This window comes from Macaca fascicularis, chromosome 17 (assembly GCF_037993035.2).
Source record: "Macaca fascicularis isolate 582-1 chromosome 17, T2T-MFA8v1.1".
Taxonomy (NCBI): domain Eukaryota; kingdom Metazoa; phylum Chordata; class Mammalia; order Primates; family Cercopithecidae; genus Macaca; species Macaca fascicularis.
This window is the reverse complement of record NC_088391.1, coordinates 78,781,874-78,790,567: the sequence shown is the minus strand read 5'-3', so window position 1 is coordinate 78,790,567 and position 8,694 is coordinate 78,781,874. Positions and strand designations below refer to the sequence as shown.

At 35.7% G+C, this 8,694-nt stretch overlaps 1 long non-coding RNA gene across 1 annotated transcript; it reads left to right on the top strand.

Annotated features, from left to right (window-relative positions):
• The first annotated feature begins 209 nt into the window (after nt 1-209).
• Nucleotides 210-8,281, top strand: LOC135968036 (uncharacterized). The gene is made up of 4 exons (XR_010582462.1): nt 210-359; nt 889-978; nt 4,333-4,508; nt 8,099-8,281. It is a non-coding gene; the product is annotated as an uncharacterized lncRNA (long non-coding RNA).
• The last annotated feature ends 413 nt before the right edge of the window (nt 8,282-8,694 follow it).

Here is an 8,694-nt window from a genome sequence, read left to right as displayed (position 1 = left end):
TCCTCAGGGGTGGTCTTTGCATCATCTCCAGACTTTTGAGGATACTCTAGTCAAGAAAAGTGAAGGGATTGCTTCTATTAGCCTAAGCATTTACATGAACATGTGGATTCAAGGTTTATTAGTACATCCAACCAAAAGTCCCCATATATTCTCTCAGACTCACACTATTTTCTCATCTTTCTTATCAGGGTACTGATTTTGCCAATATTATGGTAAAATATTGAGCCTATTTTCAGCATATGCAGGAGAATATGGCTCTTTTAAACAATGTGATTCAAGGTTTGGCTTTCATGGCAAAGTCTGAATTAATAATTGGATGACCTAAAACTATCTTCTTCTTTCTCAAGACTTCTATGAGGGTAAGCAAAACCCAGCCAACTTCAGTCTTTCTAATTACCATTGCCCTGTATATTTCAACTCTTAGACATGTTGCACAAGCTAGTACTTCCATTTCAGTTATGTCCAATCTAATTAACTACAGGTGAGATTCTTAGTAATTATGAAGTTATAGTGTATCAAGAGCTATCACATTTATTTTATACAATAATGAAATCTTCATTCCCACCTGGGAGGCGAGCAATCATTCTAGAAACCTATCTTGAAAACTTTCGCTCTAGAACAACTTCTGGTAACAAATTTGGACATAAGCATTTCAATCAGGAAACAATCAGAAGTACTATGGAGGGAAATTCATATGGTTTGGCTCTGTGTCCCCACCCAAATCTCACCTTGAATTGTAACTCCCATAACCCCCACGTGTTGAGGAGGGGACCTGGTGGGAGGTGATTGGATCATGGGGGCAGATTCCCCCTGCAGTTCTCATGATAGTGAGTAAGTTCTCATGAGAGCTGATGGTTTTATAAATATTTGACATTTCCTCCTTCACAGGCTCTCTCTGTCTAACATGGGAAGAAGGTGCCTGCTTCCCCTTCTGTCACGATTGTAAGTTTCCTGAGGCCTCTCCATTCACGTGGAACTGTGAGTCAATTAAACCTCTTCCCTTTATAAATTACCCACTCTTGGGTATGTCTTTATAGCAGTGTGAAAACAAACATACAGAAATGTTATATGAAATGGACAGAGAAGGAACGAAAGCCAATATTCCTGTGACTGGCTAACCACTGTGGGAAACTGGTTTCAATTCCTCTAGAGACCCTTTAAAAAGCTGTATAGAATATACCCCAGCATTACTAATGCTCCACTTGGCTTTGGAGGGGAAGGAAAAGATGCCGCTGCTTCCAACGGATGTTCTTGCACAGAAAGAACTGTCAATAGATGGCCACCCAGGGAAGATCAAGAATATGGGCAGAATGCCAATAGTATCTCCAGTTTCTGTTCAATAATGCAGTTCCTAGAGGAGACTATTGGAGGCCCCAATTGCTGATTCAAATGAAAAATTCAAATAGAAGAAATATTTATTCTGTAATTTTAAAAAAAGTTGCATAGATTAAAACTTCAAAGTAGTTACTGAACTGAAAAAGCTTATACAGTAAACACAAATTAGATCACCAGGAACCTTAAAGATACAGAGGAATTATGGTGTTTTTGTCAAGCAATGTATACTTTGACATTATGTTTCCTATTAGGTTTGCAAGATATCTAAAACTGGTTGATTCTGATAGTAATTATGAAAGTTTTCTCCAGTAAATATCAGATTCCCATGCTCCATATATTTAATCAAACTATGTATTCATTTGTTAAAACTTGACATCGTCACAGATATTTTGTCCTTATTCTAATAATTTAACATAGAAAAATTAATATTTATCTGACTGATTACACCATATATTTTATGTTCTTGTTATGTAATTGTTAATAATATAACAGTACACCAATTAATTATGTTTTGATAAAACAACTAAAGGGTAAATAATTTAGGAATGCCTGTTATGTAAAAATTTTAGTATTAAATACAAAAAAAAATTCAGACAAGAAATATATATTCTATATTTGTGAATGATCTTGAGGAGCTAAGTTTTTAAAAAGTAACAGAATGTAAATCAAAATTTAAAAATCACATGAACAGTTTTGACATGAAGTAATCCTTTTGCCACTTGTCAATATTAAAAACATAAAGTGAATTATACCATTTAGAATAACAATTTAATTACTCAGATATACTTATATTAGAAATTTTAAACAATTTTCTTATAAATTATCTAATTTGAACACTCTAGAATTCCATTCAAAATATGAAATCATATAAAAAATTAGTAAGGTATTTATTGAATGCTCCCCATATGGTTAGCATACCTCTACTGGAGCTTACTATTGACAACACTTTTAAATACCTTAATTTTTTTGTTCTCATTTTAAATGTTCTAAATCATGTTGTACATTTTACATTTTATATACACATTACATGCAATTTTTCTTTACATAATATATTATTGATTCAGTGACACATCGCCTAATAATCTGCAATAAAATTCAGAATTAGAACTAGAATTAGAATTAGAACTTATATATAGATATATTTATATTATATAAAATATATGCCGGGCGAGGTGGCTCACGCCTGTAATCCCTGCACTCTGGGAAGCCGAGGTGGGCGGATCACGAGGTCAGGAAATCGAGACCATCCTGGCTAACACGGTGAAACCCTGTCTCCACTAAAAGTACAAAAAGAAAAATTAGCCAGGCGTGGTGGCGGGCACCTGTAGTCGTAGCTACTCGTGAGGCTGAGGCAGGAGAATGCCGTGAACCTGGGAGGTGGAGCTTGCAGTGAGCCGAGATCGTGCCACTGCACTCCAGCTTGGGCGACAGAGTGAGACTCCGCCTCAAAAAAAAAAAATATATATATATATATATATATATAAAATATAAAAATATGTATTATACTATGTATCTATTACGTTATATATCTCTTATAATAACTAGAATTAGAACTAGAACTTTTAGCTCTTTCAAATATTTGGTAATATCCATTTTAAGTTTTTTTTTTTTTTTGAGACGGAGTCTCGCTCTGTCGCCCAGGCTGGAGTGCGGTGGCCGCATCTCAGCTCACTGCAAGCTCCGCCTCCCGGGTCTACGCCATTCTCCTGCCTCAGCCTCCCGAGTAGCTGGGACTACAGGCGCCCGCCACCTCACCCGGCTAGTTTTTTGTATTTTTTAGTAGAGACGGGGTTTCACCGTATTAGCCAGGCTGGTCTCGATCTCCTGACCTTGTGATCCGCCCGTCTCGGCCTCCCAAAGTGCTGGGATTACAGGCTTGAGCCACCACGCCCGGCCCATTTTAAGTTTTAAATATAGACAGTGCCTGAAATTAAATACAGTTATGTACCACATAATGACATTTTGGTCAATATCAGACCATATGTAAGATACTGGTCTCATAGATTTTAATGCTGTATTTTTACTGTACCTTTTCTATGTTTAGATATACTTAGATACACACATACTTATCAATGTGTTACAATTGCCTGCATTATTCAGTGCAGTCACATGTGTTACAGGTTTGATGCTTAAGAGCAATAGGCTATACCACACAGCCTAAGTGTGTAGTAGGTTATATACCATCTAGGTTTGTGTAAGTACACTTTATAATGTTCCCACAATGACAAAAATTGCCTAAAGCTGAATTTCTCAGAAAGCATCCCCACAGTTAATCAACATATAACTGTATATATAAACTGGTGTGTGTGTGTGTGTGTGTGTGTTTGTGTATACTTGTATACCTTGTATTTCTAGGTTTAGGAAAGATTTTGGCCTATTGTGGTTTTTATTCTACAAATGAAAATATTTTACTTAACCTTTTAACATATAATTTTATAATGTGGTACAAATATAATTCAAATAGTGATTGAGTTGTGAGGAAGATGTATTTATCAGGTTCTTATACTTTGCAAAGAGGCAATATATCATTTATTCATGAAAGATTTCCTCCCCTCATAAAAGCTGGTAAGAAAATTTTTCATATATGGAGAAATTTTTAACATCCAGATGTATTTGTTTCTCATTAAATTCTGATGAGCTGAATAGTTTATAAGAGACAATGGTTAATTCAACTAACAAATCTTACAGACATGATTTTTGAAAAGTTTAGTTTGCGAACGACTTATATTTCATGTCTCCAGATAGCATAGTAATAGGTATTTTAAAATTAACTTTAATATATGTGTATAATAAATAGATATTTTCAATTTTTATTATTAAAGTCATTTTTTGAAAACAAATTGAAGTCTTTGTTTCTTCTTAATGAATTACCAAAGCAAAGCATACACATTATAAGCTACCTACCCACATTTTCTTTATGGTAAACATTCTTCAAGTGTAAAGATTAGCATATCAGTTCCCTCCTCACGCCATTAATCTTATCCCTGCCTTGTAAAGATCTCATTCTATAGGGATTTGACTAATGAAGTTTTGGTGCTGAGACAATAATGGCTTCCTCAGAGCAGAGACTGCCAATTCAACCATATTGTGCTGAACTGTAGAGAACTGTGCCAAATTGAGTGTGTCTACTTCAGAAACAAGCTGTTCATTAAAAAGAAAAAGAAAAACAAAAGGTAAGCAGCAAAACAACATCTTAAATAGCAGCTACGAAGTCCTGGCATGCCTTAAAGACTTGATTTCTTTTCCCACAGTATCAGAACAGTAAATGTAACCATTTCTTTTTGATTATGAATAAGATTAATAAGCAAAATATATTTTCAATTTTATTATCAACCTATATGTAGAGAAATCAACATTTTTATTTATTTATTTATTTATTTTTTATTTTTTTGGGACGGAGTTTCACTCTTGTTGCCCAGGCTGGAGTGCAATGGCACCATCTCAGCTCACCGCAACCTCTGCCTCCCAGGTTCAAGCAATTCTCCTGCCTCAGCCTCTGTGGTAGCTGGGATTATAGCCACGTGCCACCATGCCTGGCTAATTTTGTACTTTTTGTAGAGACGGGGTTTCTCCATGTTGGTCAGGCTGGTCTCGAACTCCCAACCTCAGGTGATCCACCCACCTCGGCCTCCCAAAGTGCTGGGATTACAGACGTGAGCCACCGCGCCCGGCAAGAAATCAACATTTTTAAAAGCATCTTGCAATTTACAGTAGTGCCTTCAGGTTCAAATATCTTCATTTGTTTCAAAATAAAATATTTATTCCACTGCAACTTTATGCCAGGCACCATGCTAGTCTCTGTGTATACTCTTACTTTCTCATTGTGTTTAAAAATATGTGTTGACATTTTAGATGGGATTTTCCCAAATCAATTCAAACATAAATCAGAGTACTGTAATGTCTTGTGTTAAGACAATGTGTAATCTTGGAGACATTTCAGCCCTTGCTCTGACCAAGATTCTCTCCTTGACCACACTCTAGCCAGGCTCCTCATCCTCTTCTGGATGAGGCCTCCACCTGGGCCAGATCCTCAACAGGAATTATTTTGTCCATCCCATCCTCCAACATTACATGACTTAAGCAAGCACTGACATCGCTTCTAACAGCTGAAGACTATATTCCTAGAATGAACTTAGCCTCTCTTAAGTTCATAAGAAAGCTCTAGACTGCCAAAGGAATTTACCATTTCTTCTGGCCAATACCTGAAGATAGACTCCTGACAACACTTCTTAAAGGCTTTACTAAAAAAGCTTTCAATTTTTGATATGGTTAGGCTTTGTGTCCCCAGCCAAATCTCATTTTGAATTGTAATCCCTTTAATCCCCATGTGTCAAGGGAGAGACCAGGTGGAGGTAATTAACATGGGGGTGGATTTCCCCCATGCTCTTCTGGTGATAGCAAAGGATTTCTCAGGAGATCTGATGGTTTTGTAAGGGGCTCTTCCCCCGTTGCTCCGCACTTCTTCTCCTGCTGCCTTGTGAAGAAGGTGCCTTGCTTCTCCTTTGCCTTCTGCCATGATTGTAAGTTTGCTGAGGCCTCCTCAGCCATGCTGAACTGTGAGTCAATGAAACTTTTTTCCTTTAAAAATCACCCGGTCTCAGGTAGTTTATTATAGCAGTATGAAAATGGACTAATACAATTGTGAAATCCTTCTTTTGTTTATTGAGATGCATATATGTCCTAAAACTAAAGAGTGTCTTTCTCACGACCTGAAAACAATTCCTTTATGTGGGTATACAATCCTAACTTCTGTAATTGCCAGCAAGCAAACACAGCTGATCTAATCAGTATTTACACTGAGCAGCCCATGGTAATTTTTCACTTCCCTGTCTTTCCAAGTCTCTGCTCACTCCCCTCTTTACTCCCAAATACTCCTTTTAAAACTCCCAGGCACCTCTGTACAAACTGAACGTGAGTTCAGTTCACACTGAGTATACTCACAAGAGTACATTCCTGATTAAAATCTGTCCTTACCATTTTACTTAGTGTCCAGATTGGTTTATCTTCATCAGTTCCACTATCATGCCCCCTTTTTTGTTACTATTTTGTACCTCTGTTGACAAATTAAGTAACAATGGGTTTAGGGACCGTTTCTTATTTTTCTGGACCTCCTTTGCTTCTAATACAGTTGTCAACAAATGGTATAATTTAAATGTATAATTTTTGCATAAAAATTAAACCAATCAATTGTAAAATAAATCAAGGCAGAAAGGATTCAACAACCAAATATCCATACAACAGAGTATTGCTAAATTTGTATAAATAATACACATTTATACTCATTTATTTTGATTTAATAGAACACCATGGATCTTATAATACTTTTCTTCATTGTTTATGTAACTTTTTGCATTATTGTTATGTTTCTTTAATCATGTAATAAATTAATCAGTGTGTAATAAAACATTCTACTTCCTCTATCAGAGAGATAGAAGATAAATGATGTCCTTAATTTTAAGAAGTTGGGCATAGTAATTATACCTTCCTCCTCCAACAATCTCAAGATGAATTCAAAGTGATTTAAAACTAAGGCTTTTATCCATCTTGAATTAATTTTCGTATAAGGAGTAAGGAAAGGATCCAGTTTCAGCTTTCTACTTATGGCTACCCAATTATCGCAGCACCATTTATTAAATAGGGAATCCTTTCCCCATTTCTTGTTTTTCTCAGGTTTATCAAAGATCAGATGGCTGTAGATGTGTGGTATTATTTCTGAGGACTCTGTTCTGTTCCATTGGTCTATATCTCTGTTTTGGTACCAGTACCATACTGTTTTGGTTACTGTAGCCTTGTAGTATAGTTTGAAGTCAGGTAGCGTGATGCCTCCAGCTTTGTTCTTTTGACTTAGGATTGTCTTGGAGATGTGGGCTCTTTTTTGGTTCCATATGAACTTTAAAGCAGTTTTTTCCAATTCTGTGAAGAAACTCATTGGTAGCTTGATGGGGATGGCATTGAATCTATAAATTACCTTGGGCAGTATGGCCATTTTTACGATATTGATTCTTCCTATCCATGAGCATGGCATGTTCTTCCATTTGTTTATGTCCTCTTTTATTTCACTGAGCAGTGGTTTGTAGTTCTCCTTGAAGAGGTCCTTTAGATCCCTTGTAAGTTGGATTCCTAGGTATTTTATTCTCTTTGAAGCAATTGTGAATGGAAGTTCATTCATGATTTGGCTCTCTGTTTGTCTGTTACTGGTGTATAAGAATGCTTGTGATTTTTGCACATTAATTTTGTATCCTGAGACTTTGCTGAAGTTTTGTATCAGCTTAAGGAGATTTTGGGCTGAGACAATGGGGTTTTCTAAATATACAATCATGAACATGGCACAAGTATACATATGTAACAAACCTGCACGTTATGCACATGTACCCTAGAACTTAAAGTATAATAAAAAAGAAAAAAAAGAAAAGAAAATAATCCAAAAAAAAAGGAAAAAAAAACCCCAAAAAACTAAGGCTTTTAGTACTCATATGCATTATATAGCTTCTATGACTATTGCCATGAAAATTGATCTTAATTTCTTGAAAATTATTGTGTTATAATTTGCTTTTTAATTTTCTGATAGAAACATAAATGTACATAAAGTCTTAGGTCACCATTAGTTTCTTAAACTGATTTTTTAAGGGCCATTTTTGTTCTTTCTTACTCTTTTACCCTTAAAATTTAAATATAAAAATTATTAATTATAATCTAAAAATTTTAACTTTCGTTTTCAATCTACTTGCTCATTTGCTCACAATTTAATATTTTTCCTAAACAGGTATTCCAAATAATTCAAAAATTAAAGAGGTAAGCAAATAATTAGCTGCCAATTTTCTTCAAATTTATTTTATGAAAACACAAACATGCTTCCTCCTAGTAGCTAGCATTAATTAGTTTTATCCGTATTGATAGTGAGTAGCTTTAAATATTCTTCTTTCATATTTAAACCAGAAACAATAAAGACTGTCTCTTATTCTTTCCATTGCATTTTTAGTATTCTGCTGAATGACTTTTTGATTCTTTTTGTTTGTTTTGAGACAGAGTCTAACTCTGTCGCCCAGGCTGGAGTGCAATGGTGCCATCTTGGCTCACTGCAACCTCCACCTCCAGGGTTCAAGCAATTCTCATGCCTCAGCCACCCAAGTAGTTGGGACTACAGGTGCCCACCACCATGCTTTGCTAATTTTTGTATTTTTAGTAGAGATGATGTTTCACCATGTTGGCCAGTCTGCTCTCAAACTCCTGAATTCAAATGATCCACCCTCCTTGGCCTCCCAAAGTTGTGGGATTACAGGAGTGAGCCACTGCACATGGTTAACTATTTGATTCTTGCATTTTTGTTGAGATCATCTATTTATGGGCCTTTACCATCAT